Raw genomic sequence first — 21,351 nt, 5'->3', positions numbered from 1 at the left:
ATACAATTAAAAAAATACTACCTTTCCCATTTTACCAATCAGAGCATGAAAAGTAAAAGATGTCAGTTACTCAAGATTGCATACTTAAATGCCTATCAAAACTTGATTTCAAAGCCTGATCTGTTTGTTTCTGTTTTCTTTTGAATGCTTTGAACCTTCATATATAGAGTCTGAGGCAGTTTTCCCAAGAGCTTTCTACTAGAGAAACGGAAGTAGCAGAGAAACATCACTGGCACTTGCTCTTTTCTTTACTTATAGCAGTCTCTGGGGTCATTCTCCTTAATTAAAGTGTTGCTAAAGCAGTCCTGACTAGAAAACACACATCCTCCTCTCTCTTCTCTTCTGATGCCTTTTATAAGGTTTATTCTAATTATTTTTAATCATGTGTTGGTGTGTGTGTGTGTCTGCATGTATGTGCCCATGAGTACAAGTTTACAGATGGTTGCAGTGTGGGTGCTAAGACCCTAACTCGGATCCTTTTGAAGAGTTGCAAGGCCATTAACTGCTGAGATGTCTCTCCTGCCCTCTGTCTTTTTTGTTGTTGTTGTTTGCCACGTTACATCTTATTCTCTTTACTTTTTTTATTCGTTTTTGCATATTGTTTTCTTCCTAGATTTATTCTTTAAAGATTATTTTTCATAGATTTACCCTTTAAAGATTATCTTGTAGATAGAAAATGTTAGAAGATAGACCATGTGACTCATATGGTCTCAAGTCTCTATAAAGTTATATAGATGAATATATAGAAGTATAGATTATAAAGAGCTAATATACTATCAAATATGTTACAAAGAAAGATTTCCAAAGAAAAACAATGAATTTTCTTCTAGGAAAAGAGATGTTCTTCACCTCTTATATTTCTAATTCCCAAATTTCAGAAAGCTGGTAGATGACTTGCAAAGTTCATTTACTCTTGTCAATTACTAAAGGCTCTTTACCGAGTCCATTTTATTATTTTAATTAACATATTAACCCTGGAAAATGGGAGGTTGTAGAATACATAAATTAAGAGTGTCTGAGTTTAATAAGTCTCTGACTGAAGTATGAATGCTTTTCACATATTTTTTAACCACGTGAGAATCAATGATGTATGAAGAAAGCTGTACTATTTATAGAGGGATGATGGGCACTGAGAAATTGATTTAGAGACTGTCTTTCATGTAATGGAGGCCAAATGTCAGAGCTGACTCCTTTGGATCAACATTTCAACCAGTTGCTCTTTGAAGAGATAGTGTATCATCAGTGCTCCCTTTGGGAGCCCATGGTCTCAGTATAACAAGGCTCACAGATTATGCTTACCGCCCATTATTGACCCTTGGTTGCTTTGAAATCTATAGTGTGGCCTATATGTGGTATCTGTTCTTTCATCTGCTTTCTTCTTCAGTCTTATCTTTAGCTACATCATTTCCATCTCTTATTCATTCATTCTCTATGAATTCCCCTACTACATAGCTCTGACACTAACCACCTGATATTGTTTCCAAATTCAATCTTCTGAGATCTTAACAGCTGTCACACATTATAAAAAACCTTCAGACACTAATTGTCAAGATTTACCTTCTCTGCACCAGACATTCCTAGGATTATACCATATCTGTCCTTCACTTGGTGCTTTGCTTCCCCAGTCCATATATCGTACCCCATACCCCATAGTCTATCATTCTTGGGTCATCAAAGTTTTAAGATTTCTCACATGGAACAATAACCTAGACTTGATTTCCTCACCAATTACCTGAAGACAAACACGTAGAGGGTATCTCCTTAAGATTCCCATGCAGCCTTCTTATTCCTGATAGGGTAGAGTGCATCCTTAATTATCTATCATGCTCAAGGGACAATTTTTTTTTTTTTGGTTTTTCGAGACAGGGTTTCTCTGTGGTTTTGGCGCCTGTCCTGGAACTAGCTCTTGTAGACCAGGCTGGTCTCGAACTCACAGAGATCCGCCTGCCTCTGCCTCCCAAGTGCTGGGATTAAAGGCGTGCACCACCGCCCAGCATCAAGGGACAATTTTGACACATGCCCTCTAACCTGGTATGTACGCCATCTATGCAGAGGAACACAACTTTCCATCTTCCTTTTTTTTTTTTAAGACACTTACATCCATGAGACAGTGACTGCACCTCCCCTCTCACCCTGGAAAGCTGAACATCACTAACCATGCTTCTGTGTCTTCTAACTTTTACCCTTGATGATAAGTTTCTTAGTTCCTGAAGCTTTGGCTGCAGCCTCACTCTCACTAATCCCTTCCTACCCTATCCTACTCCACACCATTTGAGCTTAGAAACCTAGTGTTTTGATTGATTTTTTTGCATTTTTTTTGACTCAGCTTCTTAGATTTGGTAACCTGGACTTTAAAACTTGCTGGCTTCCTTGGACTTCAGGTCATTTAAATCTCTTTTTTATTATATATTCCTTAGACTTACCATTGGGAACTAGCTTTAGTTCACTTTGTGAATATGTAGTCCTCACTCTGGGATTAGTGAGCTGAAATGGACAATAGGGGTTTGAGGATATGATAAATCAGATGGAGGTTTTAGATAGTTCTTCCCCTGTATTACTTGTCTGTTATATACTAAGCATTGTCAACATTGATCATGGCTGGTCTGTAATAAACCTATTCAGTGAGTACAAAGGGACCTTATTTTATTGAGCTATATAATTTTCTCTGCTTCCCTCCCTTTCCTCCTACTCCCTTTTATCCTATTTAATGCTCCCCATGCTCTCAATTTACTCAGGAAATCTTGTCTTTTTCTACTTCCCATGTATGTTAGATCCATGTGTGTCTCTCTTAGGGTCCTCTTTGTTGTTTAGGTTCTCTGAGATTGTGAATTGCAGGCTTGTTTTGTTTTATGTCTAAAATCCCCTTATGAGTGAGTACACATTATATTTGTCTTTCTGGGTCTGGGTTACTTCACTCAATATGATGTTTTCTAGATCCATCCATTTGCCCACAAATGTCAAGATGTCAATATTTTTTTCTGCTGTGTAGTACTCCATTGTGTAAATGTACCACGTCTTCTTTGTCCACACTTTGGTCAAGGGACATATCGGTTGTTTCCAAGTTCTGTGTATTAAAAATACTGCTGCTATGAACATAGTTGAGCACATATCCTTGTGGTATGATTGAGCATCCTTTGGATATATATCCAAAAGTTGTATTGCTGGGTCTTGAGGTAGGTTGTTTCCTAATTTTCTGAGAAAACACCATACTGAAATCAAAAGCAGTTATACCAGTTTGCACTCCCACCAGCAATGCAGAAGTGTTCCCATTACCCAACATCCTTCTTCAACATAAGTTGTCATCAGTGTTTTTGATCTTTGCCATTCTGACAGGTGAAAGATGGAATCTCAGAGTTCTTTTGATTTGCATTTCTCTGATGACTAAAGATATTGTGCATTTTCTTAAGTGTCTTTCACCCACTTTATATTCCTCTATTGAGAGTTCTCTGTTTAGGTCTACACCCATTTTTTATTGGATTATTTGTTCTTTCAATGGACGTTTTCTTGAGTTGTTTGTATATTTTGGAGATCAGACCTCTGTCTGATGTGGGTCTGGTGAAGATCTTTCCCATTCTGTAGGCTGTCATTTTGTCTTGTGATCATGTCCTTTGCTTTACAAAAGCTTCTCAGTTTCAGGAGGTCCCATTTATTAATTTTTTCTCTCAGTGTCTGTGCTACTGGGTTATATTTCGGAGGTAGTCTCTTGTGCCAGTGCGTTCAAGTGTACATTCCACTTTCTCTTCTATGAGGTTAAGTGTGATTGATTTTATGTTAAGTTCTTTGATCCATTTGGACTTGAGTGTTGTGCCTAGTCACAGATATGGGTCTATTTTCATTCTTCTACATGTTGATATCCAGTTATACCAACACTGTTTGTTGAATATGCTTTCTTTTGCCATTTTATATTTTTGCTTCTTTGCCAAAAGTCAGATGTTTGTAGGTGTGTAGATTGATATTCAGGTCTTTGATTGGATTCCATTAGTCCTCCTCTCTGTTTTTATCCCAATACCAGACTGCTTTCGGTCCTGTAACTCCATATAGTAGAGTTTTAAGTCAGGGATTGTGATTCCTCCAGAAGTTTCTTTGTTGTACAGGATTGTTTTGGCTATCTTTGGTTTTTTGCTTTTTTATATGAAGCTGAGTATTGCTCTTTTGGGCTCTGTGAATAATTTTTCTGGAATTTTGATGGGCATTGCATTGAATCTGTAGACTGCTTTTGGTAAGATTGCTTTTTTTACTATATTAGTTATACCTACCCAAAAGCATGGGAGATCTCTCCATTTTCTGATGTCTTCTTCAGTTTCTTTCTTCAAATATTTAAAGTTCTTGTCATACAGGAATTTCACTTGCTTGGCTAGATTTACTCCAAGATATTTTATATTATTTGTTGCTATCATAAAGGATGATGTTTCTCTAATTTCTTTTCTCAGCCCATTTATCATTTGTATAAAGGAGTGCTACTGATTCTTTTTAGATATTATTGTGTCCTGCTACATTACTGAGGTGTTTATGAGTTATAGAAGTTCTTTGGTATAATTTTTGGGTCACTTATGTTAACTATCGTATCATCAGCAAATAGTGAGAGTGACTTCCTTTCCAATTTGTATCTCCTTGATTGCCTTTTGTTGTCTTATTGCTCTAATTAGAACCTCAAGTACTATATTGAATAGCTATGGAGAGAGCAGACAACCTTGTCTTCTTCCTGATTTCGGAGGGATCGCATTTAGTGCTATGAACTATCCTCTTAACACTGTTTTCATTGTGTCTCATAAATTTGGGTATGTTGTGTGGTCATTTTCATTGAATTTCAGGAAGTCTTTAATTTCTCCCTTTTTTTCTACCTTGACCCATTGATGATTCAGGTGAGCTTTGTTTAATTTCCATGTGTTTGTGGACTTTCTGGAATTAGTATTGCTGTTGACTTCTAGTTTTAAATGATGGTGATCTGGTAAGATACATGGAGTCATTTCTCTTTTTTTTTGTATCTGTTGAGGATTGTTTTGTTACTGAGTATGTGGTCAGTTTTTGAGAAGGTTCTATGAGGTGCTGAGAAGAAGGTATATTTTCTGTTTGGATGGGATGTTTTATAGATGTCTGTTATGTCCATTTGAGTCATAATATCTATTAGTTCCCTTATTTCTCTGTTCATTTATTGTCTGACTTACCTGTCCAGTGTTGAGAGTGGAGTGTTGAAGTCTCCCACTATTAGTGTGTGGGGTTTAATGTGTGATTAAAGCTTTAGAAGTGTTTCCTTTACATATGAGGGCGCCCTTGTATTGGGAGCATAGTTGTTCAGTATTGAGATTTCCTCTTGATGGATTTTTCCTATGACTCATATGAAATGTCCTTCTTTTTCTCTTTTGATTGATTTTAGTTTGAAGTCTATTTTGTTAGATATTAGGATAGCTACACCAGTTTGTATCTTAGGTCCATTTGATTGGAATATTTTTTCCAACACTTTACTCTGAGGTGATATCTGTCTTTGAGGTTGAGGTGTGTTTCTTGTATGTAGAAGAAGGATGTATTCTGTTTTCGTATCCAGTTTGTTAGCCTGTGCCTTTTTATAGGTGAGTTGAGTCCATTTATATTAAGGGATATTAATCACCAGCGATTGCTATCTCCTGTTAATTTAGTTTCCATTGTTGGTGATGTTAATTTGTGTGTTTTCCCCTTTTGTGGGATTTGCTGTTATGAGACCATGAGTTGTCTGTGTTTTTGTTGATGTAACCAACTTCCTTGAATTGGAGTTTTCCTTCTAGTATTCAGTATAGGGCTGTGATTGTGGCTAGGTACTGGCTAAATATGGTTTTGTCATAGAATATCTTGTTTTGTCTTTCTATGGTGATTGAAAGTTTTGCTGGGTATAGTAGTCTGGTCTGGCATTCGTGGTTTCTTAATGTCTGCATAATGCCTGACTAGAAACTTCTGACTTTTATTGTTTCCATTAAGAAGGCAGGTGTAATTCTGATATGTCTACCTTTATATGCTATTTGGCCCTTTTCCTTTGCAGTTAATATTCTTTTTTTATTTTTTTTCATAGCAGTTAATATTGTTTATTCTGTATGTTTAGTGTTTTATTTATAATGTGGCATGGGGACTTTTAATTTTGGTTCATTCTATTTGGTGTTCTGTAAGCTTCTTGTATCTAATAAGCATGTCTTTCTTTAGGAAAATTTTCTACTATGATTTTTGTGGAATATATTCTCTGTGCTTTTGAGATGGACTTCTCCTTCTTCTATCCCTATTATTCTTAGGTTTGGTCTTTTCATGGTGTCCCAAATTTCCTTAATATTTTGTTTTAAGTTTTTGTTAGATTTAGCATTTTCTTAGGCTGTTAAGGCTACCTCTTCTATCTTCAATGCTTGAGATTCTCTCTTCCATCTTTTACAAGAATACATTCTGCTGTTTATTCCCATATTTTCCATTTCCAGAATTCCCTGGGTTTGTGTGTTATTTATTGTCTCTATTTTGGTTTTCACATCTTAAATCATTTCTTTCACCTGTTTGATTGCTTTTCCTTGGTTTTATTTAAGGAATTTGTTGAATTCTTCCAATTTTTTGTTTGTCTTTTCCTCCATTTCTTTGAGGAAATTTTTCATTTCATTTTAAGTCCCTCAAATATTCTCCTAAAGTTATTTTTAGATCATTTTATTCTGCTTCATCTATATTGAGGTCTTCAAATCTTGCTGATTTAGAGCCACTAGTTTTTGTTGGTGTCATGTTGTTTTTTGTGGTGTTGAGTGTGACTTTACCTTATCTACCCATCTTTTCCTCTGATTTGTGTAGTTGGGGACATATCTGTGATGATAACTCTTCCAAGTGCCAGGGGATCTAAAGTGCAGATAGTTCTCCTTGTGGTAGAGTTGGGGCCACAGTTCTAGTCACCCTGGAGATCACTTGGCAATCCCCCGAAAGTTGCTTGGTACTCCAAGAGGTTGCTCTGCAATCCCTGAGGTCATTCTTTCCTGCTTCCACAGAGGTTGCTTGCTTGGGCCTGCTCCCGTGGAGGTCACTTGCTCAGGCCTGCTCCTGCAGAGGTTAGTGACTCAGGCCTGGCCCTGTGGAGGTCACTGTGTTAAGTTTGTCCCCATGGAGTCACTGACTCAGGGCTGGTCCCATGGAAGTCACTAGCTCAGGCCTGCTCCAGCAGAGGTTCCTGGCTTGGGACTTCTCCTGCAGGTGTCCCTGTCTCGAGCCTGCTCCCACAGACGTTGCTGACCTGGACCTGGTTCTGCAGAGTTCACTGGCTCGGGCCTTCTGCAGGTATCCCTGTCTTGAGCCTGCTCCTGCAGAGGTCACTGGCCTGGGTCTGGTCATGCAGCGGTCACTGGCTTAGGCCTGCTCTGGAGAAGGTTGTTGAATGGGGCAATAATAAACTAGTATTGCCGGCTTCAAGCAGAAGACTTAGGGTCTGACTACTTGTGCTTCTTGATTCACCAATTCTTGGTTGAAGTGAGTCAAACGGGACCATTTATAAGCATTCTGTGTCGACAGGTACTGTGATGAGATCTTGACCTTCTCTCCAACAACCCTTAAATATCCCACAGTGATTCCTTATCCAGTAGAATTTAGTGACAATGAATCTCTTTGCTTAATAGATTCTACCTCAGTGGCCTGGGAAGAGAAGCAGGAAGATTCCAGAAGGAAGCCAGCTCCCTTTGTTATATTGGTCAATGCCACAGTACAGGAGCAGAAAGGAACTTTTCTTGGGTGACTAATGTCTTTATTGCTTCTGAGAGAAGCACTATGAAAAACTTAGGGGAAAATCTCTTGAAAAAGCTTAGAACCCCCTTCCATCCCATAGCCACTCCAACCTACTACTCTGGGAACCCTTAAGCCCATTGTGGGGCTAACAGACCATTTGTCATCCTTCTTCTCCTCTGACCCTGCTCCATAGCCAGCATGTATTTACTTCATTCAGATAATGGTGTCAAATACGGGGTCAGATACACTGTCAACCTAAACATGGGTATTATTCCTACTCACAAAGAAATTCTGAACTAGTTACAAATGCAACTGGATATAAGCAAACAGAATGGATATAGAATTATAAGTTGTAGCAACATTCTGAGGGAAAGAACATAGTTGCTATGAGAAAGAACGAGACTCTAATTTAGGTGAAATAAAAGAAAAAAATAAGAATTCAATCCCGAGTACTTATAGAAAAGTATAGTGGCATATGCCTGTAATCTCAACACTAAAGAGACACGACACAGAGGCAGGAGGATGGCTGGTAGCCTGGTGTACATAGCAAGTTCTTGGCCAGTTAGGCTACACAGAGAGAAACCCTGTCTCAAACCTCAAATGAAACAAAACCAAAAGTCTAGAGCAGTGAGGCAAGAGTTAGTGTGTAGAAGAACACACAGTACACAGAAGTCTTTGGAGTCACCGCGATGAACTATGAACTCAGTTTGTCTGAAGAAGTAAAAAGCTAGGGTTTGGATTTCATTCCAGCATAATTGGAAATTGTGAAGGATTTGCAATCCAGGAAGTGACAAGATCCAATTAAATTTTAAAAAGGCTATATAGAGAACAGACTGGGGAGAGGGTGGGAAAAAAGAAGCAGGGTTGGTTGGGGACTTTCTCAGGATATTAGTAAAAGTATGGAAATACCGACAACTAAACAGATTGGAGATATCTTTTGGAGATAGATAAATTTAAATCTTTTGGAGAATTTAAAGACCTCAGTGAGATGTGAGATGTAAAATTTTCAGTGAAAGCTATCAAGCCATATAAAATAGTTAGTATGGTGGTTGATCCTACTTCTGCTTCCAGATTTCACATCCAATCCATCAACACAGCCAAAGCAGTTCTAGAACTTCTTACCTTCTTCACAGCTTCAACCCTTCTCCAACCCATCATTGCATCTTGCCTAGACAACTGCACTAGCAACCCCACTGTATTTGCTTTCAATACCCCCACCAAAAACTCTTCCTAATATCCACTCCGTTATTGCATCCTCTGTTCTACTCTCTAACTAAATTCTGCCAGTGCCCACCTCACTGATTCCTATTAATTCCCACTGGATGTTTCAGAGGCACCCCAAAGCTTATTCCTGTTGTTTGACCTTTATGTTTGCTATTTCTACCAATTCTTCTGCTTCTTTCCATACTCTCTTTCTGTTACAGGACTACCTCTGTGACCATTTTCCTGCTTTATTACACTCACAACTCTCATTTCCGTTTGTACCCATTATACTTATCATTGACTTACATTCATACACGGATGTTTTTTTATCATTCTTTACCATTACAAGTTCTGTTCTGCTATAGCATGCTACTGAAAGTACATTTCCTAAATGTCTAGAGGGATTCAATATTGGAAGAAATCAGGCAATATTTCTTCTCACCACTTTAATTTATTTTTAAATTAGCAAAACAGGACTTTTTTGCTGAAGAAAAGAAAGAAGAAATTAAGGCCAAACCATGTTTTTGCTTTATCTAATTGGGCACATGAAGATGGGAACTTCCTACTGTGATGGAAACACTTTTCAAACCCCCAGTTTAGTGGATGACAGGAGATCAATTTTAATTAGGTTGAACCTGAGATCATTTTCAGACATGCAAGAGCAGGACTCAAGCAGGTGGATGGATAGGAAGACCATGTAATTTATTGTCACAACTTAAAGTGAATGAGAGAATTAAACATCAAATTTTGTATGTTTTAAAAATAGTCTTTAAGAATAAAATTGTTTTTACTACATTGGTGCTTTTACAAACTAATTAATTTCAAAATTGCATGTATGTATCTTGTAATGATTACCAATTATGGAAGTTGTATATTTACACTTTATTTCATATATTTTGACAATTATAAGTTATATTTTGAAGATAGAAAAACGGAAGGATATTCAGATTCAATTATAAATTGAATACCTCAAACTGTCTAAGAATGAATCTTTGCTTCATGGCTTTTCTGATTTATGATGAGCATTGTTTTCAAGCCAAAGTTTTTATTCACACTATCCTAACAAAATAAATTTGTGTTTAGTGACTTCCTATTGAAATAGCTGTATCGTTTCAACTAAGGAGGTAGTCTATTTTCTTCATATTGAAATAGCTGTATCATTTCAACAAAGGAGGTAGTCTATTTTCCAAATAATGAAGTTCCAAAAGTTTTCCATTAGATGGATAAAATAATTGATTTAGACTGGAATTTTGTTAAATAATGCTATTTGAGATATCTGACTGACATTGATATTAAACTGCTGGGTTCATTTAGTTCTTCCTTATTGATAAAGACTTTGTTCAGCTACCACTTCATGCTTGGAGTTGGAAATGGTCAAAATTAGTTTAGAATAGCTGTGCTTTCTAAGGAACAGACCATATTGTACAACATCAGAAGTACATATTTATTCTAAAATAAAATTATCATAAAATAAATTATTCTAAAATAATTCCAGTGCTTTTCCTTTTATGCTTTGCTTTTAAATGTACAAGTTGCACTTTGGGGCCTATCTTATAAAAACTGCTGTTAAAATGGAAGACACAGATGATTCCTCAGATTTGTGACTTCTTTCCTGTGGTAGATCAGAAATACTTAGTCATTTTATACAGGTAATATTTCATAACTGTAGTCACAAGATGTGGAAATATATTCATATACATGCTTATATTTTTAATTCATTACTGGTAAAAGAAAATGAACATTTTTGGCATGTAATCAAATAAAGAAACCATAATTTTGCATTTACATACAATTATATTGAGAATTCTATTATCCAGATACAGGACTGTGGTGTGTATAGATATCGCCAACTAGTGACCTTGGTGTCTGAATAATGGGCCATGGAACAGTTGTCTGGTAGCAACTACCAGCACGGGTAGCACCTCTGAATACCCTGCTCTACCACAATTGGGCGCTAAAGGAGGTAACTGCCATCCTCTGTTTGAACATAACTTTTTCCCATGATAGAGGATGACCTGAACAAAATTATACTATTGGGCACACTGAACCTGGAAAGAAAGAGAAATAGTTAACATTAGTTTGTCTCCATGTCGTTTTTTTTCTAGTTCCCCTACTGTGGTCTACTCTGCTCTTTCATGCACTGAAATCACTAGCATGAACCTAAAATTCATTGTTTTAGGAAAAGACAGGGCCCGGCACTATTTTTCTTGTAGCGTGATGAAAATCTTAGGTACCATTTACTGAGCTCCTGCATGTCAGTCTCTATTCTTCACAGCCAATCCGTGATAGCATTTTCATTTTAGAGGTGAGAAAGCCCAGGTTCAATGCTGTATGTATGACTGATAAGTAATGGGAGTGAGTTAGCACCTACTATACAATGATTACATTTCTAAAGGTGTACAGAGCTGGTATTGAACATAGATATTGGTTCTTTAAAAATCTCACTTGTCCTGGTGACTTCATCATCTGATTCCTTGTCATTGTTCCACTCACAATGAATGACAAAGCAAACTTAGCACAAATTTTCAGTGCACGCCTGAAACAGTGAGGCTATGGCCCTACGACTCTAGCTTAAGAAGACAGCATTGCTGGGCCGTGGTGGTGCACACCTTTAATTCCAGCCCTTAGGAGGCAGAGGCAAGCAGATCTCTATGAGTTCAAGGCCAGCCTGGTCTACAAGAACTAGTTCCAGGACAGCTAGGGCTACACAGAGAAACTCTGTCCCGAAAAAACAAACAAGCAAACAACAACAACAACAATAAAAGCATTAAAAAAAAAAAAAACAAGACAGCATTATGCTCCTGCCTCATACACTGTCTCAGACTCAGCAAATAACAGGTCTGGAAATACAGTCTACTTCACCTAAGAGTTTTTCAACACTATAAATGGATATAAGAAGTGAGTAGAGACCGCATTTCATGCAAAAACTCAAATTAGGTGAGAATTCAAGAGCCTGGACTCAACCCAACCCCGTCTGGATCATCATCTTGCCGTTTCTCAGAATTAGAGGAGGGAGATAAAGTTTCTAGCTCAGAGCCTCTTCTGGCATGGTCCCTAAAGTTTTCATATGGGTTGGCATTTTTCCAGCAGCCAGCCACAGGTAGGAATATTGTTGCTGTCTATGACCATGAAAATAATAATTCTCAGCTCCTCTCTGGCTCTTAACCAGCCAAAATAATTGGTTTTAATTTTAATTTTCTAATGACTTGGAATTAATAGAAGCAGCTGCTGCCACAGTGTGTGGGTGTCCTTCACCAGAAGGCAGAGATAAATTTAAAAAAAAAATCCCGATGTTATAAAATAAACTGAAAAATAAAGAATACAGTGTATAGGACAAAAAGGTTAATTCAAGAAAGGAGCAGTATCTTTTTGTTATCATAAATTCAACTGGTAATATGTAACACTGCCTCTCTCCTCCCACCCATCGTGTCCATTAGCTGATAAAATGGTAATCTGATTAGACAAGGGGGTGTAAAACTGTGTTGACTGTGTCTGATCACTGCCTCACGCTTTCCGTCCCAGTGTCTCAGAGAGATTAGCTGTGACAAAGTGCAGAGAGAAGAGATAAGAGTGGACCTGCCGGTGACAGGGGCATTATAATTATTTGGGAGAAGATGGTGTTGGTGTTAGGAGGAATGAGTTCCATTTGTCCAGGAAGAGTAGATTTATAATATGGGTATCTATGCCAGGTGTCTCGCTATGCCAGACACGTGAGGGGACAAGGCAGAGAACAACTGTTTCTAACTAGATGATGGACTCAATCCTTCCAGCAAAACCCCGAAGAAAGGCCATGTGTAGAATAGACCAAATTTGAGATATCCTGCTGCCCTCATAAAAGGAAAAGGAGTGGAAACTTATCTCAGTTTTGAATGTAACAAGGAAGTGGAGACCAAATTGGTTTGTGACCTAGGATAAATGAATTAAGGGAACAGAAGGCTAGCAGGACAACTGTGCAAATGTGAGGTAGCATGGGCTTACTGTGTTAGAAAAAATATGGACTTACTAGTCAGACAGTAGTGTACAATATACAGCACAATATAGCATACAGGATTGCTATGTGTGGCACTTTGGGGATATCTGAATTACCTTGTGATGCTATATTGAATACCTCTGCCAGGACTTACAGCATGATGGTCTCAGTCATTCCAGACAAACACAGAGGAAAGAAAAGCCATGTGTATCATAGATGAAGCACGAGACTGGTTCTTCACTGCTTCCTGTTCTGTTAGCTTGAAGAGAAAATTGCCTGCTGTCAAGAAAGACCCCAAACTTAGAGTTTATATATGCAAGCAGGCACTTTCTGCTTCACTGGAGAGGAAATTAGAAATGCTATCCTTCAGGGTCCTGAGGAGAATTTGAGAATATAAATTTAGAGCAATTTATACACTTGGGCCCTGAGTTTCTCATTTTCTATATGTCCTAGTAGCCTCTAAAAGGACGTTTTGAAAATTTAGTCAGTGGATTTCAAGAGAATGCAGAGAAGATGATAAATGGGAGGGAAACTTTTGCCTTCCTCTTCATTCATGCACTATTAAATCCCAAATTCACTCATTAGCAAGCATGTATTGATTTCTCCAGGGTCAGGCATTGTGTTAGCTTCTGGAAATTTTGAGATAAATCACAAAAACAACAGTGTCTACATTCAGTATTTATAACATTTACTACACTGTGGAGTTGCTGATGAAGAGTCAAAAATAAAGTTTATTTGACTTGAACTTGACTTCTCTATAACACGGAGACTATATGTTATAGAAATATATGACAATGTCAACTACAATTAGAAGGAATACATTATAAAGAGAACATGAAAACATCATCTATCTAGAACATGGTCCTAAGTTTCACATGGAGATGGCACAATGTACTTATGTTAGGGAGGCTGAAATTATTTATTTATAAATATATTCATTTATTCAATTTATTATGTAAAATTCTGCATAGGTCCCGAAGTAGTAACAGTCAGGACTCTATGAGCCCTTCCCTCAGGGAGCTCAGTATAATGGTGAAGAAAAGTGGGTGAAATGAGATACTGGGTATAATAGAGCAGCACAGAGAATGTTTGTGGGAGTCTGAGATGTATATGTGTGTGTGTGTGTGTGTGTGTGTGTATATATATATATATATATACATGTGTATATGTCTGTATATTTGCAAACAGTCCCCCACCTGCATATACTACTGAGTCTTGGAATGAGATCTTCGTACTTCCCTTATGCATTATGTGTCTACTTGTATTATCTGGATGGACTTCAAATGATGACTTCTTCTCAGAGCTGATAAACATTTATTCTCAGTCCTAAGAGCATACACATCAATGTTTAGACTTTTCCTGGGTCTCTAAAAGGACAGGATCTTGGCTAATTTCATTCCAGTGGTCTCCTGGAGAGTTGCAGACAGCCTGCTTCCCTCAAGAAGGGCTTCAGTTATATTATCACTTTCATCACTTTTAGTTAGGAGGAGTAAGTTTAGAATACTGTGCAAAGTTAAGGAGCCAGTTCATTACAAAATGTTTAGAATGGTCCGGCAGATTGTCAGTGCTGTATGTACACATAGAAAATCATACTAGAATACTATAGTACAGCCTGGGATACTTAACTAAACATGGGTCTTTGAGAAGCTTTTTGACTCTTTGAGTTTTCATTTTCTTGTCTCTGCAAAGGGGATGGTAATAAACCCACACCTCATAAGATGTTTGTGAGTGTTAAATGTGTATAAAACAGCTAACACAATGCCAAAGGCATGAGAACATAAGAAGAAAAACAGGACAAAACCCGAAGTATATTCCAAGGGAGAAAGGCATTTTTCCTTCCTTGTCTTACTCCCTTGCCTTTATTCGCTGCATTACTTGACTGATGAGCCCTTCTCAAGCAGGTTTCTGGTGTATCCTTGGTGGCACCTAGAAAATCTAAGCCCCAAACATGGTCTCAGCTTTCCTGAATGATTACTGGAGGACCCATTACCTCCACTCTGCCAATCAGATCAAGCATTCTCACCCACCCAGGACAGGAATCAGAATATCTGTAAGCACATGAATTCTGATTAAACATTAACAAATTCAGTAGAGACAAGAGCCTCTCATAAACAACTATTAAACTTGGGTGGAAGATCAGAAATATAGGAGGACTGTAATTAAACTGCAGGCCTTGGTTGGATTGACTGGCAAATAGTTGGAAATGATGTCATAACCTGAGGGACTTTGTGGCTATAGGCATTGCCTGCATAGTAACATGTGCTAAACCTAGGGCTCCAGGAGACTCTTACTCAGATCTTAGCCAGGACCTGGAGTAACCATCACTGCATGGAGACCTCAAAACTCTTTCACTAGCTTTCTTTCCAAATATTAATTCAAAGTCTTAGGGCTAACTTCCTTCTCACCCTCCTATTCTTGCATCTTCAACTACATACAATTGTGGAGCACACATTTTCTTGATACCAGCATTCCTGCACTGTTATTCCCTCTCTGCTTTTGCCTTTTCACCCACACCTTCTCTAAAAGCCTTTCCATCATTCACACTCTCTTCTTGAACTAAATGTTGTAGTTAATCTCATCCTTTTTGTTTCCTTTTTCCTTCACCTCTCTTGTCATCACTTAGAACCCAATACTTTAATATTTTATAGTAAAACTATCAACTGAGACCCGATACTCTTAAGGGGACTGTTTATTTCTCATTCTCCTATAGTCCATACATAGAAGCATCAGAAAATATCTTTACTCTTTGTTCCCTGCACACTTTCCAGGCCATTACTTCTATACCTCATCACCAGTGGCTCCAGAGTTTCAATATAGAAAGGTTCAGGATAGTGATCTGGTTAGAAGGAGTACATAGCAGATTTGTCTTAAAGACTTTATAAAAAGATTGTTACTTCATGTTCTTGGGAATAGGCAGCAAATGAATGCCTTTGGTGGATCTAAATACAACTCTGGATATCCTCTGATACGATCACTGAATTTTAAATGAATATTTCAATTCCTTTTGGCTTGAGCTGTGTATTTTCCATACTGTGCTGTTCTTCAGCAACTTCATGTTCCTATTCATCTTAGATGTCACGTCGTGCCATTTCCTCTACTTGTTTTCTAAGATAATCAGATGTTAGAATATTTAATACCTAAGTCAAATAGAGTCAAATATATGGATAAACATCAGTGCTATGTCATCTCTGTTCTTACAGAAAAAAATCTCGCAGACTGTTGTAGCTTGAATGTGATTGGCTCCCATAATCTCATAGAGAGAGGCATTAGGAGGTGTGACTTTGTTGCAATGGATATATCCTTGTTGGAGGAAAAATGTGCTACCATGCGGGGGGAGGTATTTGAGGTTTTCTTTGCTCAAGCTTCCCTCAGTAAGACTGTCAGCCAACTTCCTGTTGACTGCCCGACATATCACTCTCAGCTCCACCACTACATCTGCCTGCATACCACCCTGCAACCCATCATGATGATAATGAACTGAACCTCTGAAAGTCATGTCATGGCAATTAAATGTTTTCTTTATAACAGTTGCATGGCCATGATGTCTCTTCAGAGCACTAAAAACCCAAGCCAATTCATAGCCTCACCTCCCACCTTAACCAGTTAGTAGGCATAAAACACACACATACACACAAAATTAGATAATAACTTGCAAGATAACACTACCATGTTAGATCATTTGTCTGATTTTCTTTTCCTATTGCTATGATAAAGTACTCTGACAAAGGCAACTTAAGGAAGAAAAGGTTTATTTTAACTCGTAGTTCAAAGTCATAGTCAAATATGGCATGGAAAGTTAAGACATCAGGAACTTAAACTAGGAGCCCAAAAGAATGCATATTCAACAAATGTTGCTGGCATAACAGGATGTCAACATGTAGAAGGATGCAAATAGATATGTATCTATTGCTATGCACACAACTGAAGTCCAAATGAATCAAAGAACTCAACATAAAACCAATCACACTGAGCCTCATTGAAGAGAGAGTAGCCTTGAATGTGTTGGCACAGGAGACCAATTCCTAAATATAACCCCAGTAGCAGAGATACTGAGAGAAACAATTCCTCGCTGCTTTTGCCTTTTCACCTGTGCCTTCTCTATAAACCTTTAATACAGTTAATAAATGGAACCAGCTGAATCTGAGAAGCTTCTGTAAAGCAAAGGACTGGGACAATAAGACAAAAATAAGGCAACAGAATGGGAAAAGATCTTCACCAACCCCACATCAGACAGAGGGTTGACCTCCAAAATATACAAAGAACTCAAGACTGCCCATCAAAAGAACAAATAATCCAAGAAAAAAATGGGTACAGACCAAAACAGAGAACTCTCAACAGAGGAATCTAAAATGGGTGAAAGACACTTAAGTAAATGCTCAAAATCCCTATTCATCAGAGAACTGCAAATCAAAACAACTCTGAGATTCCATCTTATACCTGTAAGAATGGCCAAAATCAAAAACACTAATGACAACTTATGCTGGAGAGGATGTTGAGTAAAAATAACACTCCTGCATTGCTGGTGGGAATGCAAGCCAGTATAACCCCTTTGGATGTCAGTGGGATTATTTCTCAGAAAATTGGGAAACAACCTACCTCAAGACACAGTAATACTACTTTTGGGTATATATCCAAAGGATGCTCAGTTGTGCCACAAGGACATTTGCTCAACTATGTTCATAGCAGCATTGTTTGTCATAGCCAGAACCTGGAAATAACCTAAATGCCCCTTGACTGAAGAATGGATAAAAAAAAAAGTGGTACATTTACACAATGGAGTACTACACAGCAGAAAAAATAATGACATCTTGAATTTTGCAGGCAAATAGATAGAACTAGAAAACATCATATTGAGTGAGGTAACCCATACCCAGAAAGACGATTATCACATGTACTCACTTATAAGTGGTTTTTAAACATAAACAAAATAAAACCAGCCAACAATCTCAATCCCAGAGAACCTAGACAACAATGAGGACCCTAAGAAAGACATACATAGATCTAATCTACATGGAAAGTAGAAAAAGCCAAGATCTCCTGAGTAAATTGGGAGCATGGGGACCTTGGGAGAGGGTTGAAGGGGAGGGGAAAGGCAGAGAGGGCAGAGAAAAATGTAGAGCTCAATAAAAATAATGCAGTACAGACCTCAACAGAGGACTCTCAACAGGAGAATCTAAAATGGCTGAAATATACTTAAGAAAATGCTTAACACCCTTAGCTATCAGAGAAATGCAAATCAAAACAACTCTGAGATTCATCTTCCTTCCATCTGTCAGAATGGCTAAGATCAAAAACACTGATGACAACTTATACTGGAGAGGTTGTGGGGTAAAGGGAACACTCCTCCATTGCTGGTGCAAATGAAAACTGATACAGCCTGTTTGGAAATCAGTATGGAGATTTCTCAGAAAATTAGGAGACAACCTACCTCAAGACCCAGTAATACCACTTTTGGGTATATACCCAAAGGGTGCTCAATAATACTCAAGTACATTTGCTCAACTATGTTCATAGCAGCTTTGTTTGTCATAGCCAGAACCTGGAAACAACCTAAATGCCCCTCAACCAAAGAATGGATAAGGAAAAATACACTGTTGGAGTATTGCACTGTTGGAAAAGTAATGGCACCTTGAAATTTGCAGACAAATGGATGGATCTAGAAAACATCATATTGAGTGAGGTAACCCAGATCCAGAAAGACAATTATCACATGTACTAACTCATAAGTGGCGTTTAGACATAAAGTAAAGATAAACCAGCCTTCAATCCACAACCCCAAAGAACCTAGACAACAAAGAGGACCCTAAGAGAGATGTACATGGATCTAATATACATGGGAAGTATAAAAAGATACGATCTCCTGAGTAAATTGGGAGCATGGTATTCATGAGAGAGGGTAGAAGGGGAGGGAGAGGTAGGGAGGGGAGAAAATATAGAGCTCAACAAAAACAATAAAAATAACTTAAAATAGCTTTTCACAATACATCTACAGTCAAAAGAAGAAAGCAACACATGCATACATGCTTTCTGCACTCTTCAACAGTCCAGGATCCCTGGCCTAGAGGATGATGCCACCCACAGCAAGTGGGAATTTTCCACTTTGAATAATGTACTTAAGATAATCTTTCTATAGTTGCCCAGATGGTAAGCACTCAAGGTAGTTTGTCAAGTTAACATTTTAACACTAATCTTCACAATGTTCGTGGATCTGTGATTCAGCAGTTTTTACAGGCTGCTCTGCATAAAGTCAGCACCATTCTTGATGTTCTTGACCTCACCTCCTACACTTTCCTCCTCCTGTCCGCAGTCTTTGCCACTTGGCTTTTCTACTAAATGCCAACCCATGGGAGGCGAGTCTTATATTGTTCACCATCTGTCATCGTTTTCTAGAAGTTGTCCTTTGTTCTTAAAACTCTTCTAGACCCATCTAAAAACATAAGACTCCCAGGCCAACCAATAAAAGAGCAAGATCTATTTATTATACAATGTGTGAATTGAGCTGGCCCAGAATTCACAGTGTAAAATAATGGAAAAGGTACAGTTTGAACTGACTTTTGTTTGAGTAGGAAGGAAAGAAATGAGGGGCATTCTCTGTAGGGCAACAATGTAAACACTTTGGCTCCCATAAGACATGATGATACAGTAGCTTTATAGAGTGGCAGGCACAATGATGTAGTATTATTACTAGAATATTTTTTCTATGTGTTTCCTAGTGTTCCTTACTAAAGTATGAGCATTGCATATTAGGGGAACCACTACTCACACAGCACATTTTGAATCAATATTTACCAAAAATACTTTCGTGGGAAATAAAACTAATGATTAGTATAACCCCGAATCTTCAACAAAGAAGCTTCTCTGGATGGGAAACAAAAATGAATACAGCAACTTATAATGATTCAAAGTGCAGAAAGAATGTGTATGGTGTTCTCAGCCATAAGTGTGATATCTGTATCATCCCTCACCCAGAGACTCAGAGAACATAGGGAAACAGAAGGCCGAAAGATGGAAAGAGCCAAGGCTTGAGAGGACTAACCATGGTAAAACAGTCTTCTGGACATGAAAGGACCCTTGAATTAGCAAAACTCTAGCAGCTCGTGTTGCTTTCACAAGAGCTGTACAGATCAAGCCAGTCAACATGGAACATGCTGGATGGAACAGAGAGGATGGTTTTAGCCCCACCCCTATCTGAGGAGCTCTTGGTGGTAATGGCTGCTAGGAAAGAATTAATTTTCTTAATAGGTATAGTTCTAATAGTTTAACTGTGCTTCTCTGTATGCCTTCATACCTCTTTTTATATGAGCAATATAAATTGGACTGAATGGAATATTAAAAACAAAGACACAAAGTTGGAAAGGGCTAGGAGGTAGAGGTAGACTCAGGAGGAGTTGGAGGGGCATAAAGGAAGAATATTATTACAATATACATATTCATATATGAAAAGTTCTAATATTTAATAAAATATTAAGTTAGTCTTACATAATGCTCTGTAGAAAATAACAGTAATAATTTAGAGTAAAGTTGAATATTTTGCTCCCTTCTCTTCAATATTCACAATGTATATTAGTTTACTTTAAAACTATGACTTAGTCTTATAATAGAAAACAAATCCTGACTTCCCTGAAAAATGTGTCTACTCATTGATTTCTCACACATCTTTTATGTTTCCTGTGTGTCCCCTACAGGCCAGAAGAGGGCACCAGATCTCATTATAGATGGCTGTGAGCCACCATGTGGCTGCTGGGAATTGAACTCAGGACCTCTGGAAGAGCAGCCAGTGCTCTTAACCTCCAGCCCTAGTTTATCTTCTTACACAAATCAGTCAGGTGACGCACACCCACAATACTAGGGCACTGATGCAGGAGCACTGCAAATTCCCTAGGCTACGGTAATGAGTTTGAAGCCAGCTTGGGTACTTAACAAGACATGTGTGCATGTGCGCGTGTGTGTGATATGTACACATATAATATATGCATGTATAAATACTTCCATATACATCCATCCATACACACATACAGTGTGTGTGTGTATGTGTGTATATATATATATATATATATATATATATATAGTATCTCCCAACGTAGCTCTTTAAAGAATTTTTTTACCACCTGTCTTTGTTACTTTTAAATAGCTGTAATAAAACACCATGACCAAAGTAACTTTTTAAAAAATATGTATTTGATATGGGACTCAGAGTTCTGGATGGTTAGAGTGCATGGCCATCATGGGAGGGACCATGGCAACAGGTAAGCAGGTATGGAGCTGAAACAGGAGCTGGGAGCTTGTAACTCCATCTATAAGTACAAAGAAGAAAGAGAACTAACTAGGAAGGGCATGGGCTTTTGAAACCTCAAATTCCACCCCCAGCGACACGCCTTCTCCAACAACTTTATACCTCCTAATGTTTCCCAAAGAGTTCCACCAACTACAGATCTAGCATTTAACTATGAGTCTATGGGGGCATTATTATTCAA

At 38.0% G+C, this 21,351-nt stretch overlaps 1 protein-coding gene across 1 annotated transcript in view; it reads left to right on the top strand.

Annotated features, from left to right (window-relative positions):
* The window catches only part of Agbl4 (AGBL carboxypeptidase 4), a 1,095,236-nt gene that overhangs the window by 583,771 nt on the left and 490,114 nt on the right, over nucleotides 1–21,351 (top strand). The gene's annotated exons all lie outside the window — the stretch shown is intronic.

The sequence above is a fragment of the Microtus oregoni genome, unplaced genomic scaffold (genome assembly GCF_018167655.1).
Source record: "Microtus oregoni isolate MIOR12 unplaced genomic scaffold, Mior012 000005F_ref0000423, whole genome shotgun sequence".
In the NCBI taxonomy this organism is placed as follows: Eukaryota; Metazoa; Chordata; class Mammalia; order Rodentia; family Cricetidae; genus Microtus; species Microtus oregoni.
Note: the sequence above shows the minus strand (reverse complement) of the source record. Positions and strands in the feature narration are given on the sequence as shown.